Source organism: Nestor notabilis, unplaced genomic scaffold, assembly GCF_000696875.1.
Source record: "Nestor notabilis isolate BGI_N333 unplaced genomic scaffold, ASM69687v1 scaffold162, whole genome shotgun sequence".
Classification (NCBI taxonomy): domain Eukaryota; kingdom Metazoa; phylum Chordata; class Aves; order Psittaciformes; family Psittacidae; genus Nestor; species Nestor notabilis.
Genome location: NW_009918515.1, coordinates 64375 through 83995, shown reverse-complemented (window position 1 = coordinate 83995; position 19621 = coordinate 64375).

Below are 19621 nucleotides of genomic sequence, written 5' to 3'. Positions count from 1 at the left end.
ATCTGATCACCTGCTGGTTTTTCCTCTTTTGAATTTAGTTACCTCTGAGATAAGAAATAGGTCTAGCACTCTTTCTGCTTTTGTCAAAACTTGCAAATGCATGCCTAAGTTACTAGAGGCAGAAAGGAAGGAGAACAGGCAAGTTCTCCTGTTCAAGTTATTAAAAAGGACATCCCCCACCCAAAAAAGCCCACCCCAAAAACCAATGTTAGCATGTTTTCAGCACTGAGTTCTTATATGAAAGATACTTACTTCCTGTAGATCTTACTTTTCATATAATAGCGAAGTAGTTAATGCTTCTATACTTCCAACAAATGGAATCAAAATTGTGTAACATGCACTCATTTTTGGTGACAATTCAAGAAAAATCCTTTTTAGCTTGGAAGGAGTAAATTCCATCTTAGTTGCTTTAAAGTATTTTGTTGGCCATCCTGCTCTGTATAGTTACAGTCATGAATTGCTGCATGGCCCCGGATTTGTTATAAAATTTACAAGAGCCAGCATGGATCAAGAATTAGAGTATTCCAGCCTACATTACTAAATAAATCCTTAAGGACCTTTACTGTTACAGTGTATTTAAGTACTACAAAAGAATTATTCAACACTCAGTAAGTTGGATCCCATCTTAATGTTCCTAAGAAACAAAGTCTGCCAAGAAATTCTCATAAGTGCTTGTGAAGAACATGTAGAGCATTGAAGTTCTTTTTTGTCCTTAAGTTTGTAGATAAACGAGAGAAATCCATACTTAAAAGTTGACCAGTCTGTCTTCTTATTTATTTTAATATTGTGATGTGCAAGAAACACGAGGAAATAACATGAAGTCATATTCCAGCTTTATTGGCTTATACAACCATGGTGTTTATCTGCCTGTTCATCTGCCTATCCAGCCCTCTTTTCCAAGTAACTGCTATATTTCCTGATCGTCTCAGAGCTACTTACATTCCTAAAAGCTTTATGAACATTAGTGACCATTTGGAAGAGGAAGATGCAAAGTAAGGTCCCAGGAGAAGGAAAGGCAGGCAAAGCTGAGCTGTAATACACTCTGCTTGGCAGCATCTGCCAACTAGTCACCGCATATACAATTTGTTAATAAGTACAGTCTATACTGTCTCTGGCCTGGGGAGAATGTCTTGGAAGACGTAGTTTCATTATTTCCATTATTCATGGAACATCTTGTAATGCTAAATGATATACAAGTAGTGGGAAGATGGAAAACTCATCTCTGTTTGATCATAAACTGCAGAAACCTCCAGGGACTAATGAGTATGATATTGCTTCACGTTATTGCCTAGGTCCAATGACAAATAGAAAGTCCACAGCTAGATGCAGATGAGAAATCATCTGTACTCTGACTGTCTTTTATCTGACATGACAATTAAGTAATTGCAAAGGGTGAGCAGTGTATGTGTGCATGCACATGCATACATGGGGATCTTTAGCTCTGGCACTTTTTTCTCTAATTTACAATCCACATTCCACATGAAAATTGAGAGGAAGTCTTGCTTCTATTAGTAATGTTATTCCTGTTATATTCTGAACAAGTGTACTATTTGTAGTCATATGAAATCTTCCCCGTGAGACTCTCCTGTTTAAATATCCTCCTTTTGTTTGAAAGAAAAGACACTTTAAGTTCCATTTTTCTTTTACTTCTGCCTCTTTCAGATGTTAAAGAATACAGCCTATTAATTCTGCTAGTAGGAATTCATTCTGCTCTCATAGGACCATAACTGCATCTTAAACTGTGCATGTGTTGGGGAGGGCAGGGGGGTATCCTTCTTTGTTCTGTTTGTCACTGTGTGCCAAATTGTTCTACTACCAGAAAATAAAACATTGTGCCTACAATGTTTTTATCACACTGTTTAGAAGACCACTCAGGAAACCAGTGCATCAGGAAGAAACAAGATCAGAATAAGAGCAATGTGCTGCTATCCAACACCTTTTAAGTCTAGTTTCCAGTTCTCCTACCACTTCTGCTTCTGTAGAAAGATGACTTAGGGAACAAATCTGTACGGTCAGCTCTGGATGATCAAAGCAGGAGAAAATCAAAGAAAAAGTGATGAGGACGTGAGTTTAAAAGAAAAGGATGGGAAGGGGGAGGTGTGGATAATGAGTTTCTTAACCTCATCTGCAAGCACCGGTTTCAAATTATACTGAACAGTCAAAGTAAGCTATCAGCAACATGTGGCTTTTACTAGAACGCTCTCTAGTGAGCTAGGATGTCTTTCAGAAGTTAAGAGAAATGTTCTTTTATTTTGACAAATTTAGGATCAGGTGTCTGCAGTGGTCACTTACTGCACCTGCAGGTTTCTGGATGCATGTAGTCTCCTTTGTGTGTTGCTAGTGAAGTCTGGACAGAGATTGATCTTCCACCCACGCAGGCATTTCTTAAAAAGCAACTGTGCAACAAATAAAGGACATTTTTGGATACTTCTGTCTCTTTATGTGGCTTGCTCTCCATTCATCTCTTAAGTGCCTCATGCTTAATAACCTCGCTAATGAAAAAAGAAAAATCAATTTCACTTCACTAGATTTCCCAGAGAGATAGCAGAGTATGGGTCATGTTTTTGGTGGAGCTTATTCTTGAAGCTTTGTTATAAAAGAACTCCAGGCCTTACTGAATGCCATACCAAATACTTCTGACTGGGGATCAAGGGCCATACTGTGAAGTTCCTCTCCCACTGACCCTCTGGTGCACACATTTCATTTGAATGCAGCACATTTAGTTTCTGCTACATAGTCTGTCAGAAACATGCAGTATTTCCCGGAGAAAAAGAGTGTTCTTGCTCGGTGCTATAAATTGTCATAAAATTATAGCTAAAGCAGCAGTGTTTATCATGTTCTGTTACTCAATACGTTGCACTACGTAGGAGTTAAAACTAACTGGGGATTCAAAGAATGGGAAGAAGCTTCTTTCTGTCTTTGTTTCACCCTTTCCTTGTTTAGTACCAGTATTATATATGGACCAATTCAGTTTGATCTTTACTGACATCTTGGGATGCATGATTCTAGGTTTTTCATTTCAGTGATCTGCTTTTTTTCTGCACAACGTCAGTGTTAAAAGCCTAGATGTTATAAAACACGGTACAGGAATCATCACACGGGGGAACACCACCGCAGAGCAGAACAGTGCTTTCCCTCCATCCCTGCTTACCGGGTGTTCTGTGAAGTGTGTGCATGAAAACTATTCTGTCCTCTCTTCAGCTATTGAAAAATAATATTTCGGTAGCCTCACAATATATTATAAAGAGGTTTTATAGATTAGAGCTCCATCCATCACAACTGAATACATTTTACAATTTATTAGACAGATAGTGCAACATGACATACAGCTCATCAGAAAACACAATGACTGATTTCTGTTAAAACTCTACATGAGAATACAAGATTCTAGTCTTGGTTGCTTTCCATTCATTGTCTATTGCATGATATTGCTGCCATAAAGACCTTAAAATTAAATTTTTAGACCTAGGACCTAGGAATCATATAAAAATTTGGGGCATATATCTGATCTAAACCAGAATCTGTAGAAATTGATTTCATGTGATGGAAAGGTGAGGAAAAATTGCAAACCCATGTACATTTTATTTGTCTTCCATACTGTATGTATTTCCTGCCATCTGTTGTTTAGGGTTAAATACTTGCCCAAGGCCATACAGTTTGCCAGCAGAATAGGTTACAAATGAAATTACTTGTAAGAGGTGTTCTTTTTATGAACATATCTCCATTGTTTGTGTGGCATAGTCATTCTCACCTAAAGATCTAAAATTCAGAGGCGTTTACTTACATCCATTTTTAATTAGCAATCATGTTAAGCAATCATATGGACTGTATATAGCAACAACAATCTACTTAGTTTTGTTTTCTTTTTCTTCTCCTCCTTCTTGCAGCACTCTAAGATGTTGAAGTTTCCATAGGATGATGTATTCTTAGTTAGAATTGAAGTCTAGTGACTGGAAGTTCAAGGTTCGCATCTGCTCAGAATAATATTCCTGGACTATTGCCTATTAATTATTCTCTCACAGTAGCTTTGCAAGCAAGTATCATGGGTCAGGATGATTTACACTTCCTTGAAATTAATCTAATTAATAGATAATTTTACTATTGTACTTTCTAAAAAGATGATGAAGTTCAACAATAATGGACTCTACTATGGATTTTTCTATCTATTAATATCATTATAGATCCCATTTGGTGATCAAATTAAATCATAGATAGGTATTAAAAAACTTTGATTAAATGGTATTTTTTTTAATCGCATTCCAATACTGTTGTAAATGTGCTGTGTAGGAGGAGAGAATAAAATGAATCAAACCTGATTTATTCATTACAAGACAATACTGTAATTTTAAAAAATCAAATCTTGCTTTCTAAGTGATGTGATTACCTTACCTGGTTTGAATCTTATGTAGTTTGAGTAATTGGCAGATTTTGAACTGATTTGCTTTTGATCAGATTGTTTTTGAATTTGTGCTTGAGTGGATTTCTTTCCGTCTGACAATTTTTAATGGGCTTTTAGTTCAGCTTATTGACCTTGTTGTTTCTTAAAAGCAGCTTTGTTTGCACTTGTATTGGGTTTGCAATGTGATTAAAATAAGAGCAAACCTTACTTCTATATAATAGCGGAACATCTCACCTAGGACGGCAGCGGAGCCTGCTGTGGCATGCATTTGCTGCAGGTGGTGAGGGGTGTCTGTTAAGAATAGATTGTCTAACTGAGCTTGTATACCAGGACTGGTTGTTTAATTGTTGTATTTGGGATTTTTTTCCTGCATATTTGATTTGTCAAAACTTCTTTGATTTTCCTTTCTCCTAGTAATTTATCCTTGATTTTTGTACGTATAAATATCATGTTTGTGATCTATTCTGTGGTCAGGGAAGGCAGAGAAAACTCTGAGGTTTTTAATGCAGAGCTCTCCTACAGATGTCAGTGGCTTTTGGATCACCAAAGGGAAATATTTTGGGTGTAAGATGTGGGCTGCATTACTTGTCCATTTCCGTGAGTGTCCAATAACAAGAGACAAAAGTGAAAGATGACCAGAAAATGTCTTTCTGTACTTAAACTGATTTTTATCATCGTCAGATTTATGATGTCACAAAATCTCTTTTTCCTTTCACTTTAAAGGGATCTATCATCTGCTGTCTCTTTGAGGAGACAGTATGAGGCTTTTAGGAGATGACAGCAATAAAAAAAGGCAGAGGCTGAAATAAAATGTGCATAATGCTAGTAGTTTACTTCATCCTCTAATGTTTTGTATGCTTTTACCCTACAGTGGACAACACTTGACATTCCTTAGTACAATCTGGGTCAAAATTTGAGTGGCTAAATCATTTAGTGTGAAAATTCCTCTTAAGTCTGTTTAAAAGCATAGTAAACATTCGTATGTAAAATGACCTGACTGTGGTAGGTTTTTTCTCATGGTACAGCCTATGAACGGTGTGTTTCTGTGTGATACTTCCAAGGTAATGTGAATTAAGGCTGGCCTTTGTGAACTGTTTTTGAAGTAGTGTCTGAAGACTTAAAACAGATTGAGATACTGTTTTCAAGACCCATTTCTGTAACTTCTCTGCCAGAAAGGGGAGAGTGCTTTGCAAATATCTGACCTTAAACCTAACAACTCCTATTATTCTAGCTGCTGCAGCCTCTTCTCTCCTGCCTGGCATTACTGAGGCCTGAGATATTCTGAAAGTCTTTCTGTAAAAGCTTCCTGGAGATCGTTTGTCTGTTAAGATTAATACCAAAGCTATAGTTACAGAAGACTTCAGGCATGTTCTGCAATGTAAAAAAAAAATAAATAAATCAATTAGACAAGCCCTAGAAGCAAGGAGCCCCTATACCTGGTATACTGGCAGATCATCAGGTGGAAGCAAATGACATAGGACTCATTACGGGTATGCTGATGACTCACATGATGACCAGGAATCTAAATAAAATTGAACCATAAAATACCTTAGTTCAGGGAAGTTTTATAGCTGATACATGTACACTAGCAAGATCCTTTTTGAAAGACTGAGTACAATACCTATAGTCAAGGAAAGTGACCTGAAAGCAGAAGGGTTTAAGAATCATAGAATAGTTAGGGTTGGAAAGGACCTTAAGATCATCTAGTTCCAACCCCCCTGCCATGAGCAGGGACACCACACACTAAACTAGGTCACCCAAGGCTCTGTCCAGCCTGGCCTTGAACACCTCCAGGGTATCAAAAGAATGGAGGACTGCTTATTGGAAGATACAAGAAGAATTTGTTTCAGCTTGCTAAAACTAGTTGAGAGAAGATATATCAAAGGTAAATTTCTGAGAATGGATAGGAGAAATTAGATATGTCAAATGCAGTCTGTTGTTTAGAAATCTGCTTCTAGTCTACCAGCCTTTCATTTAGCTGGTAACAGTACCATGTAGCCACTTACTCATTCACCCACCTCAGTGGGTGACATAAAAACAGTGGGTTAAGATAAGAACAGTTTAATAATAAAAATAAGGTATAATATAATACTACTATAATAATAATAATAAAAATGAAAAGGGAAATGATAGAGAGAGAGAAAGAGAGAGAAATAAAAAACCCCAACAAAGTGATGCACAATACAATTACTCACCACCCATAAATAATTAAGGTCAATAAAAGAGAAAAATTTGAAAACAGTATTGTTGGTTAGCAGGAAGCTGCTGAAGCAGAGGCAATATCCAGCACAGCAAAATGGGGAATGCTGCATGAGTTTCTGGTGGATTAGAATATCTAAGAATGGTCAGAGGGTATAAAATTAGATTTTGTGACACTCAATGAGGTAATAAACTTTCAGGCAAGAGCAAATGGAGTAAGACCAGCTGAAACTTGGCTGGTGACATTTGTGGTGAATGCTGAATAACTAAGAATGAGAAATTGAAAATATCAGATTTAATGTCTTGGAACATTAACATCTGAAGTTAGGTCTTCTAGCCAAAAAAGTTCTTGGAGTCCCAAAAGACCTAGGGTTTAAACAGATTAAATCTATTTTCTAACACTATGAGTTTAGTTACGCAAGGAAAGCGCAGATAAATATTCTGGTTGCTTACTTACTCTGTTTCTGATTTAATGAAACAAGTATAAAAAAAAAAAAAAAGAGATCTAATGAAAAAGAAACGGCATCATTAATTTTGGCATCTAAAATAAAATGAAAAATCAGCTTATTAGTGATGTACATTTTGTTCTTTTAACGTCTTCAGTAATGCGTGAATGTCACGTTATATAACACTTACAATGAATGCACCTAGAAATGAAATAAGTTAAGATGTATCTTTGTGTTCCTCCCCTGAGTAGTGGACAACGTGCCTCATTAATTTGTATAGCAGTGTTATATTTAACAAACAGTATTATTTGTTGAGATTTATTGCTAAAAGACAAGGTTCCCTGAGAAAATCTTTTGCTGCTTTTTTTAGAGCACTGGACACTTTTCATGACTTCTTGTGATTGGAACAGATCATAAACTCTTCTAACTTATAATGACTGTACAAATTACTACAAATCTAAATACTCTGACAGAAAGCATGGACGCCATGAAAGGTGGTTGTTCACACATGGCCACAGGACAGTAGGGAACTCTATCCTGTCCAGATTCATTCTTTTCCTGGCAACTGCTGTTCAAACAGCACTGGGGTAAAGCTGGAGATAAAACCTGAAAACTATTACCTAAAAATGTAGACCTTTGAGAAAAATAATGGAGAATATTGAAAATGGATGGAACAGTAAATGTAAGAGTAACATTAATGTATTCATGAGAATGCTTTTTAATATCATAGATCCTAGACACTCCAGCATTAAAAATAATGCTTCTTTTTTAGAAATAGCAGAATATGATTCTGGTTCCAAATGAACTTCAGGAAAATTGGGTCTTGGGATACATTATTTTATCTCATTGGCAGCTTCTTTGACAGGAAGGTAAATCCCTCTATTGTAACCTCTGCGACATTGCTATGAGTGTTTTAGGGTCTGAGTGGCCTCATTCTACTGCTTTAGATCAGAGTGGTGTTAAAGAGCATTGAAAATAAATGGCCTGTGAGCTCTTAGTGTGTGGGAGAGGTTTATATTCTACAGAAAACTTGTGGGCAGAGCCTGCTTCCTGCATTAGCAGCAAAACTGAAGATGAGAACTTGTTTTACATATCCAAGTCAAGGCTTGTACAGTTGGCAATTGAGGAAGTTTCCTTATGGGTGTGAGCTACAAATACAGAATATTTAGTCCCACAGATCTCAACTAGAATATTCAGGACCTGGGTTTGGTGATTGTCATTGTTCAAACCCAAGAAAAAATGACTGCTGTAGCTGAACCCAGGACAGTGATACCAGACTTGACTGAAGTAGGAGCTAAAGGATTCTGAGTTTGCAAATTGAGTACCTGATATACAAAGGCACTGGAAAGGAATACAAATAAAATTTTATAATGATATGTTTCCTACTGTTCCTTTTGAAATTTAATTGTGCTTCTGGCATTCTCTTGCTCTCATTTAAATCAATTAAGATATCTTCAAATGAAGGAGGAAGAGAATGCAACAGTTGTTTTTTTACAGTACAATTAGCCAGATATGCTGGCATAAAACTGAATAACCAGGCAGTAGATTGTCTTTGAATGAAATACTTGGTGAAAATACTTGTTTCTAATTAGGTCAAGCTTTGCTGTTGTTTGAAAACAAAATGGCCTGGTGAATTTTAGGGTACTTTTTCAGACAATGAAATTGAGGAACAGAGTAACAGCAACTTGCCCAATGTCAGGCAGCACAACAAAGAGCCATGTGTGTCTGTCTCATAGCAGAGGTGCATCCTCTGTGTCATGAGCCCATCCTGCCTTCTAGAGACCAGCCCACAGATTGTATAAGGCAGTGTTGCCACTTAATTTTAATTTACAACAATTCAAAAATTAAGCTCAATTTGAATTTTAGGGTTTTTCTACTACTTTTGATTGTTTCTTACATGCTAGTAAGTGAAACGGGCATGAAGGGTACAAGGGTTTTCATAAATTCTGACATCTGACAGTGCTCTATATTTTATGGACTAAAGGATGGAAAATTTTGCTAGGTGCACATTTGTGTCACGTTTCTTCCATGTACATGTTCTGTGTCAGCTCTGATAGAGTGACTGGGAGTGGTTTCTTTCAACTGTAAGCAAGCCACAAATAGGACACATCTTTTCACACCTAGCATTTTTAGTTTTTAATGTAGATTCACATCCAAATATATTTTTATCTGATCTTTATTAGACAGAAATTGACAGTCTTCTCTCTGAATTTTCCATAGGGTTTTACTTGTGCCTGTGCTAGTTTAACGATGCATTTTCATATCAAACACATAAAGCCTTTTTAAGCAATACTAAAAGCACAGAAAATCCAAAATAAGTTCAATTACACTTGCAGATTAAAATAAAACTGTAAAATATATCTATTGTATTGAACTCCTAACTCTACGAATATTTGATCTGCTTTAAAAATGTAAATCTTGGGTTTGATTAGATTAGCTCTGGAGTAATCTACACTGAATAAATCTGTCTTCCTTTCATGTGATCTGTCAGTGTTTATAGGAGGTTTGTACACACCGCTTTCACCATTATTTTCTAGGCGATAAAAGCAGCCATGCAGAAAAGCCACCCATAAATGTCAGAAAACAGAGATATTTTGTTGCATTCCAAGGGCTTTGAAGGTCAAGTTCAATTCAGTTAGCTCACCCAGCACGAGAGGAGTGTGATACGATGATAAAATGTGTGTTTGGGTAGGATATATATGTTACTGTCCCTGTACTATTCTATCTGGATAACAGATCAGTGAGAGATTAAACTTTACTGCTTGAAAGAATTTCTTTTGGAAAACTATCAATTTTTATGATTTCCTCTAGCTCCTATTGAGATGTTCTGCAGAAATAATGAATCCAAAGAATTTATAGCTTTTAGCACAATGGAGATTGGCTCCCAATTGTGGCTTTTGGGTGCTATTCCTTTGCAGGTACACCATTAAACTATGTGTATTAAAAAAAATAGGTCTCAGATCATGGATTTTATTGTAAATGTGAAATCGTATTTTGCTTCCTCTGATGAAAACTAGTTCAATAAAATTATCTTCTAATTCCTAGAAGAGAGAGGTCAGCACAAAAGGCACAAAAGGCAAAGCACTGTGGGTTTGTCAGAACCACCAAGGAGTCTGTTGCGCACTGTCCCACCAGGCTTTGCCACAAGCTCAGCGCTTCATGGACACCTTTTTTTTTTTATTTAATAAAGAGAAGACATGATCAATAAAACTCATAATTAAATTGAGGCCATTGCCTTGATCAGTGCTTTTATTGAGTTTCAGTGCCCTGATTTAAGGCACTCCCTAGTCAACTGAGGGATGTCATCAATTTCTTGAGCAGTGAGTGAGCAGTCGTTGTGTTCTGTAACTATAATGCTGCATATTCTTTGCTATCTGGAGAGTCTCCCTTGTGGCAACTTCTGATAACCTCTTGCTCATGTTTTCCAGTGATGAATAATGAACTGACTCCTGCATGTAGGAGGAATACAATTGTACTCAACAGGCAAGTTCCTGCTGCTTTGCAACATTTTCCTGTGATTCTGTCAGTAGAAATGAGTAAAGCAGGGTCAGATCATGCCAGTACTTGAAAGGAAAGTCTCTACCAATAAACGTACAGGCCATTTGTCCCTGTGTGTAGGTAGAGGTGCTGCATTGTCCAGCCTGTGTTCTATTTTTCATTTGGATCATGAAATTGTTGGATCTGCTGCTATAAGTATACAGTGTTTAACACAGTTGATCTGCATCCTAGAAGGAAAGCTCTAAGCTGTAGTGCTGTGATAATAATATCATCATTAACGTATGCTACAAAAGTGCCTTGCTGAATTCTGCAAGTTCATCCAAAACCAACTGCCTAAAAACCCACCCTAGAAATTAATTCAGGATATATCCTACAGATGGTATGTTGCTCTTGCACTGGAAAATGAAATCATCGGATAGAATGAACCCTAATGCAACCATCCCAGCAAATACCACATCCTTCACAAGCCTCCATTTGCTTAGACGTTTGCTGCCCTGAAGGGTTGTATGCCACAGAAATAGTTTAGCATCTACATCTAAATCTTAGCTTTGAAGATCTCTGCAGAGATGACACTGCCATGCTGGTGTCTAGTTTATTTAGCAATCCTATTTTGACTTTTTTTTTTTCTTTTCCGAAACCCATTTTTTAGTGCTTTCAATAGAGAAAACAGCACAAAGAAAAGAACAAGAATTAAGCAGGAAAAGTGTTTTCCTCACTAAAAGTAGTATGCTCCCAGCTATATGGCAGAATTTTTAAAGTTTCCTCTATGAAATAGCTGGTCTCAGCTTAGTCTTCTCTGTAATTAGGTCTTGCTTTTTATTGTCTGTAAATGATTATGAAATGACTGAAATGTTACTCCATGTGCTAGCAGCAGACAATGCTTGGAGGCATAAAATGATAAATTTTGCTTTTCTGATGACATATGTGGCAAGTATGTGTGGATGAGGGAGGCTAGCACACGTTTATCCAAAGAAAACAGGGAGATTTCTGTGTCTGATGAAGTGAATTGTTTGTGTAAAAGGCTGTCTGTGGAGGCTGCTCTTTCCTACTGCCAACCCAGGGCATCATGGCTACAGCTGTGCTGGAGAGCCTCTCGGTCAAATGCAAAAAAAGAACAAAGGAAAAAAGAGAAACTACACAACTGAAGGAACAAAAGACCTCCTGCAGCCTGGCTGAAGAGCATCATCTCCTCTTAAGAACAGCTTCTTTCTAATCATATCACATCACAGTGATTCTCCTTTCGTTTGGGAAGAACATTTTGCAAAAGCTTGTCTTGTCTTTCTGCTTTCTGAATTTGGACTTTTGCCTGGTGGCTGTGAAGGAGGTCTCTAGCCCTTCTATTCAGTACTTGTATTTCAGAGCAAAGCCACCATTCAGCCAGACCTTGAAAGAGCCCATATGCCTCCTCACACTAAACAGTGTTTGCAACCCTGCCACTGGAACAAAACATTAATCTGCATTGTGTTAGGGTGCACTGCCTGCCTGAGGGTGCCTAACACAGGACTGAAATGAATAATGACCACCTGCTTCTGTTTTCCTTTTCATGCTTCTGAATAGCAGATGCACTGCATACACTGTGGCAGAGAGAGCACCGAGAGCAACTTTCCAAAAGTGCTGACCTCCCAGAGAACAGTCTGGGATGAAGCTGGTGTGAAGGGCCAGAGCAGGAGTCCTGCCAAGTGCTGGACTGAGCAAAGTCTCTCTTGTCTTCTCATGTTATCTGGCCTTTAGAAGGAAACTGAGGCATGGGGCCAACTTTTGTTAGCTTCAAGTCCAGCACGGCAGTTAGGGATCTCTACAGAGGAAAACTCAATGGTGGAAGTTTGGCCTTGTCCAGATGGTGTAAGCAATTACATTTCAATTGTATGAATTCCTGGTTTTGCAGCTTTTGCTCTGCAGAATAAACATTCCCCCACAGGTAGAAAGGAGCTGCAAGCAAGTGAAAGTTTACAGCAAAAGGCATTTTCCTCACAGATGTGCAGCCTGGAAACACGGGGTTACAACATTTAATTTACTTTCATTTCTTCCGCTCCTGGGCTGCTGTCATATGTTTAATTTTGTCTGATTATTTTTTTTTCTTACCTAGAATTAGTACTTCCGGAGGTTACATCCCAGTGTAGTGTTTGCTAAACATATAGGATGTGATTAACATCCTTTGGTCCTGCTGTGTACCAACTGCACCAATGATTTTACTGCTAGGAGCAGAAATTGAGTTTATCTCACTTTCAGCCATGATATTCCCTTTCCTGTGAGTTTTGAAACAAGAAGTTATGCACTTCTAATATTTCATATAAATTAACAAAGAAATACAACAGTCTTTTTATAACTACATTTAAAAAAAAAAATAGAGATCTGCAGACCAGAGGTCATCTGGTATTTTATTGTTTTCTAAGAATCCTTCTTGATGCATCTGTGGGGCTTTTTGTTGTTCCTTTCCTTTTGGTTTATGCATTTTTGAGGCCATTTGTGGTTGAAAGAATCAAGTTTTTGAAAGGGATTTTTCACGGAAATGTTAGCAGCTATAGGGTGTCTTTTAGAATGCTTGTGAAAACCGCTGAATTACGGATTCATTCATGTGATGTTGCCCTCTCATGAATCTTTATATACCTCTGTAAAGGAGAAAGAGAGGTCATCTATGTGAAGTGTATCTGGTAGAGTAAGAGTTAATACTCACATATAGGTAATTTTCTTTGAACTTCATCTCAGCAGGTGAAAAATAGCTACAATCAGGTGGCACTTCAATAAGTAGTAACAACCAACTGCCAGGCTGAAAGATCACAAATTCTTGTACCAGCAGTTCTATTATAGGGAAGTGTACGTCAACCCGTGTGTGTGTCTCAAAGCTTGCCAAGCTATTGATAAGAAGAGCTGGGCAATAATCCAGAGTAAAAAAAAAATAAAAAAATCAAGCTGTACTGTAGAGGCTTTTTTCCTTCCTAATACTACTTCATCATGCAGAAACTACATTAGTATTTATATTATACGCATCTACAGCTACTAATGAACTTCACCCTAGTTGTGAAGGACATCGATGAATTAGTAACAGAATTTTAGATTAAGTATTCTTAATAGGTCTTATAGAATGAAAAATCAACAACCTTATTTGAAGTGTGCTTCTCTTGCCATGGGCATTTTAATGGGCTAGATCTTTTATGCTACCGGACAGCTTTCAGTTGCAGTATAAAGTGAAGTAGCAGACTGGCCAAAGGCATGCCTTGCTCAGTTCAGTTGCTTTGGTGGTACTGTGACTTTGTGGTTTGTGAAGATTAGAGCTGTGCTAATGATGTTTTTGTGCCTTGCTGGGAGCAGAGGCTGTTTGCATAGGGAACCCTAGGCCAGAAGTAGACTCCTGAAGGAAATACAAATCCAGCTTTGAGTATGCAGGAAAGGAGTAGGAGAAACTGTCACTGTAGGATATGGAGAACTCAGAGTGCTGGAAAGCCTGAAATCACTTTAAGGGATAAGAATATCTCTAGCCAAAAAAATGTTTCTCATCAGGCTTTGAGTTTAGGGCAAGAGAGAATAGTGACACAGGTTAATTCCTGAAGTCTGGCAACGCTTTGCAATTCGAAGGGCTCAGAATCACTGGCACTTTTCAAATGTAGTAACTTCTTATGCATGATAGCATATGGGAGACCTTCAAAACACTTCAACAGCTACTCCTTGAAACTTTGAAGTTCTTGACCTTACATAATTTCATGTTATTACCCAAATACATGTGCTATTTCTGATGGGAATGCTGTATGAAATAAATTTAAGTAGTTACCTGAGACTAAATGTCAATAGCAATAATCCCATATGTTAGCAGTGAAGGCTTTTAATACAGACTGCTGCTGCTGCTTTATCACTTGTTTGGACAATACCATGCTAACTCTTTGTTTTGTTCATTGCTCAGGTCTTAGCCTAGTGAGCCTGCGGGCACTCTGCAGATTTGTGGCTTTAATGAAGGTGTTTGAATATGTTTTATTTTGCTGTGCAAAATACTATGTCAAGCTGTATGAACCTAGATACACCACCATTCATATGGGACTGCTTTGTGAATCATGGTAGAAACTGCATTATGCAACACGTTTTGAAAAAGTGACAACAATAAAAGAGGGTACAGTGAGCTGTGCTCTTGAGAGCTCTTCAGCTGCCTTAGTTATAAAGAAGGCCAGAGCTCCTACAGAGGGGGCATGCAAGAAGTAATGTGTCTTCTCTTCATGCCTTCTCAAAATTGTAAGCTATCAAAACAGTACTGAATCAGGGTACATTCTTAGCAGAAATATTTTCCAGGCCATACAAATGGCTAAAAGTCATGTTTCTTTCATTATACCTCTTCTATCTATTGTTCTTTCTGCTCTTACTCCTCAGCTTCCTGGCTGCTTACATTCCAGTTTAGCAAGGGTGCCCTTTCCCTTTTCAGAAAAAAAACCCCAAACCAACAACTTGCCATAATCTTAATTTTACTGGTGTTTGAACCCAAACCAGATTTTAATTCTGATAAAAACTCTCACCTGCTTTGTTCTCTTCTCCTGAGAGAGAAACATTGACAAGCCATCTCCTGTGGAGCCTTTGAACATATTCAGGTTAACTTGCACTTCTGGAGGAAAAGAAAGTAAATCTGCAGCTACTGATTTTATGCAAATGTTTTTGACATGTGTCTCTTTCTAAAAGGATCTTTACTATCTAGTCTTGCTCCCTCTTTGAAAACTTCTAGGACCCCTGCCTGAGTATCCCTCCAGCAGCCCTGTTAAAGAGAGGTTCAGGACAAAAGAAATAGCTGGAAGGCATATTTATTTCCAATGCCAGTGAAATCAGTAAGGTATGCTGAACTAGTGTGCTGAAAGAATTTCATTTCATGCTCTGTTGTAAGAGAAAGCAGCATTTGAAGAGGATGCTCAAGACTATAAAAAAGAGAAAATTAAATAAAACTACTTTTTACGTATAGTGGTGTATAAAATGAAACAAATTCAGTAAGTGTAGCCGTTATTGTTTTCAATTGATGCTATACTTGAGTGAAAAAACTAAAACCCTGCATCAGCCCTGTAATAAATGTAGTATAATGTGCAGAGATATTAAAAAAGTGACTGTGTTATTCAGTATGCTCATAAAGGTAGGCATTGTGAAACTAATACAATATCACTGCATTCTGTGTCATCTAAGAAACTCAAAGCTCTCATGTAGTCTTTACCTTTGATTTGTCTTTCCAAGTGTGATGTTATCATGTATCCATGAAAATAACAGAAAAATGAATACTGTGGAAAATCAATTTCTGGAAAAAAGTTTCTTTTCAGTTACTGTTTGGAGCATGGAATTTCACTGGTTTCAAGGGTTCTTTACAGGAGTCCTCCGTAATATCATATTCAACTTTGGCACTCAACAAATTCAGGCAGCTAGTTATACTAGAAACAATAAACCTGAGAAACAGATTCTGATTAAAAGTTTAGGAGTAGCTTCTGTTGATTTCTTTGTGAGCTTAGGGAAGTTGCTTTGGCCTCAGTTTATGCATCTGTGAAATGGGCTTTTATTGTTAACCTCACTAGGATGGTGATTTATTACTGTTTGTGAAGTTTGATAGTCTCTGCCATATAATACATTCTAAGTGGCAGACAGTAGCTCTTGGACTAGAAGGTGGAATAAAGATACTTAGTACATACCTCAGTAAAATTTACAACTTGGCAAACTCTCTTCTTATGCTGAAAATATTTCCTTTCTTCCTCCCCACTAGACAACTGTATACAACACAAAAAATGTTTGTGTCTTTTTATTCTATCAAGCACTACTGAACTATAAAAAAATTCTTATCTCACACATTTTAATAGACTATGAAAGAAAAATGACTTAAACTTGTTCAGATTGTCACATTCTTACCAACTAAAGTTAATGAATCACCGTGACACCGGCAAATAACCAAAACCAGATGATATGAAGGTTATAAATAGTGTTAGGGACCAAGTTGCCAAATATACATGTATACACTTATAAGTTTTTAATGAAGTCCTAACCGGCGTTTTTTTTTTCATCTCTGTTCTTAACAATGTAAATAAAAATTGAAGCCTTAGAAGTGTGAATCATGCCTACTCTGTATTGATTTTTATATACACACTAGCCAGAATGAACCTGGTGTCTGAGAAATAACTGAAACTGGCATTATATTAGTATGGGGATTGAGTAAGAAGGGTTGAGAAGAAGCTGTTTAGTTCTAATGTGTGCTTTCTGCCCAGCAGAGTTCCAGGTATTCATAGGTTCATAGAATCACAGAATGGATTGGAAGGGACCTTAAAGATCATCTAAATCCAACTGCCTGCCATGGACAGGGACACTTTCCACTAGACCAGGCTGCTCCAAGCCCCATCCAGCCTGGCCTTGAACACTTCCAGGGATGGGGCAGCTACAGCTTCTCTGGGTAACCTGTGCTGGTGGATCACCACGCTCAGAGTAAAGAATGTCTTCCCAATATCTAATCTAAATTTATCCTGCTTCAGCTTAAAACTGTTCCTCCTTATTCTATCCTTACATACACTTGTAAAAAGTCCCTTTCCAGCTTTCTTGTACGTCTCCTTTAGGTATGGGAAGGAGATCTCTCCTGAGTCTTCTCTTCTCCAGGCTGAACAACACCTACTGTCAGCCTGTCTTCACAGGAGAGGTGCTCCGGCCCTCTGATCTGAAGTGTGTCTACTTTTATCTCCTCCTTTCTGTTATTATTATTTCTTTTTATACCACAAATGAGCAGTTACGTACGTAGTGTCATAAACTCCATTGCTCTTCTGCTATAGGATCCTGCATTCATAAGTATGGTAATTTTCTATGTCGTCTAGTCATGTACTATAGTGAATGAATTAAAATGTTACAAAAGCTAATAGCTAATATACCATGCAAGTCATCCAGCTAAGAAACTGTTTAAAATATATCTTATTGTGTACCCCTTAATATGTATAAAACGTGTTTATAACTGAATATACATTTTTAATTTAAATGTTGGCAACATCAAAATATCTACATTAAATTAACTAGAAATATATAAATATCAATGGAGATTTAAGCAGAGGATGTTTCCATGTTAGAGGAAACATTTCTTTTGTTAAGAGACTATTTGCATTCATGAGAACTGAAAATTAAGAAGGAATAAGTTTTGTTTCTGTGCAGACTTGCTAATTAATATTGGTTTGGCTCTCCCAAATGGTAGGATGTGCAACTATTTAGAGTATTGATGCAGATGAATTTTGAGATGTTAGTCTTGTACTCATCCTTGTATATAGCTTCATATTTCTCTGTCATACCCTGATGTCATGTAGAATTCCTGGTGTCTTCAATGCTAAATTTTAAGTTTTATCAGAGGAAGGACAACAAAAATCTGTTTATGTGCAGAAAGGGAGATTTTTCAAGAAGCACTTACTGACAAATAGCAGGTTTTGTTTTTGTTGGTTTTTTTTTTTTCTTCTTGAGCAGGTAAAGTATGGAGGAACTTCAGGGGAGCAAATTACTTTTAGATGTGCCCTTTAGAATACTCTTGGCCACTGAGCAGGCTGCCTTAGTTGATGCATAAGGAGGTTAACATTATGATAAGTAGGTGTTTTGTTGTTTTCCAATATTTTTACATGGAAACCTATGGAGCCACTGAAATTCATTTGCAGTAGTCTTTTCCTTAGAGAGTGCATATTGTTGAATCTCATGGCTTTAACAAAAATTACAGGGGACCTGAATACTGAACAGAAGCTTCTTTTGTTCAAGTTGATAAGTAGACACTGTGTTTTCATATGGTTATATTTTCTTTTCCAAAACAGTTGTAACAGATGCTTTGATTCCTTTCTGTTGTAAAAATGCCTTTCTCTGATTGCACTGTTCCTAGGTTGTGCAGGTTCCTTCTGACTAACCAACACACACAAAAATCTTTGCTGATTTCTTTTTTCAAACAAGATTTTCTTACCTAAGAAAACAAAAGGCCACACTTTTTTCTTTCCTTCTGTAGTACAGTGAAGTTAAGAAGAAGAAATATAAAAATCAGATCGCATTGTAATGAAGGCCATGAAATCTAGCTGCACAGTATGCACAGTATGAATTCTTCACGGGGCAGAGGCCCTTTAGAACAGTTCCCTGTGAGAAGCACACAAAGCTGATTGCAATGTTTTCAAGTTCAGAACATATCTGCACAAAATAAAAGTAGTAAAAAAAATGGTATTCAACAAATCAGGAAGATAGAATATGTGGAAACCAGGTAGTGGTATACAAGGCAGTATTACTGCTTCCTGGTGTGGAAGTTTTGATTGAAGCATGCTCATGTAGTGGAATGAGACTCTAGATTCCCCTTTAAATATTTGCAATGATTTAATTCTGATTTGTAATAAATAATATGACTAATCTACACTCCTCCTCACTGCTTTATGATTAGCACTTGTGCTGCACATCATGGCTGCTCTTAACACTTACAAGGCCCTGATACATAGCTAAATATTTCTGACTCCATCTGGTACAAAGAGAAGTGACACAGAAGGGCTCCCCAGCCAGTTTATTGCAATTTAATGTAAATCTGTTATAATGCAGCTGAAGCACAGTGGCTTCCATGAATTCTGAAAGCTGTGATTGGGTTGTGGCTGCTGCACTGCCCTCTGAAGATTTCCTGGGTTTAATTTTACATTGCACAGCTATTAGCTGACTAAAATTCCTCACTGAGTCATGTTGCCACAGTACTACTCTTCTTCATGATCCTCTTCCATTTCTCTTCAGAGTGACCTCATTCACCCAAGTTTTCCAGCTCAGTCTTTCATTGCTTTTATTTTATAAATTGCAGGCTCCTAATACACCAAAACAGATAAAGCTATTCAATTGACCCCCATAACGTACTATTTACTTAACTGTTGTGTATGGGAATAAAGTAATACTCCCAGTGATTCTCACTGTTTCTGTGTCCAGAAACTGAACCAAAATATGGCAGCAGTGCTCTTAGGCCTTGGACATGGGCACATAGGCCTTGTATGCACAAGTTCAGTAAAACTTTGTCTGCATATTTCTCAGGATGTTTTCTGGGTAAATATAATTGTTTCTTTTGTTCAACATGTTGAATTTTAGTTTCTGCAGACTGTCAAATGAACCTCCAGGC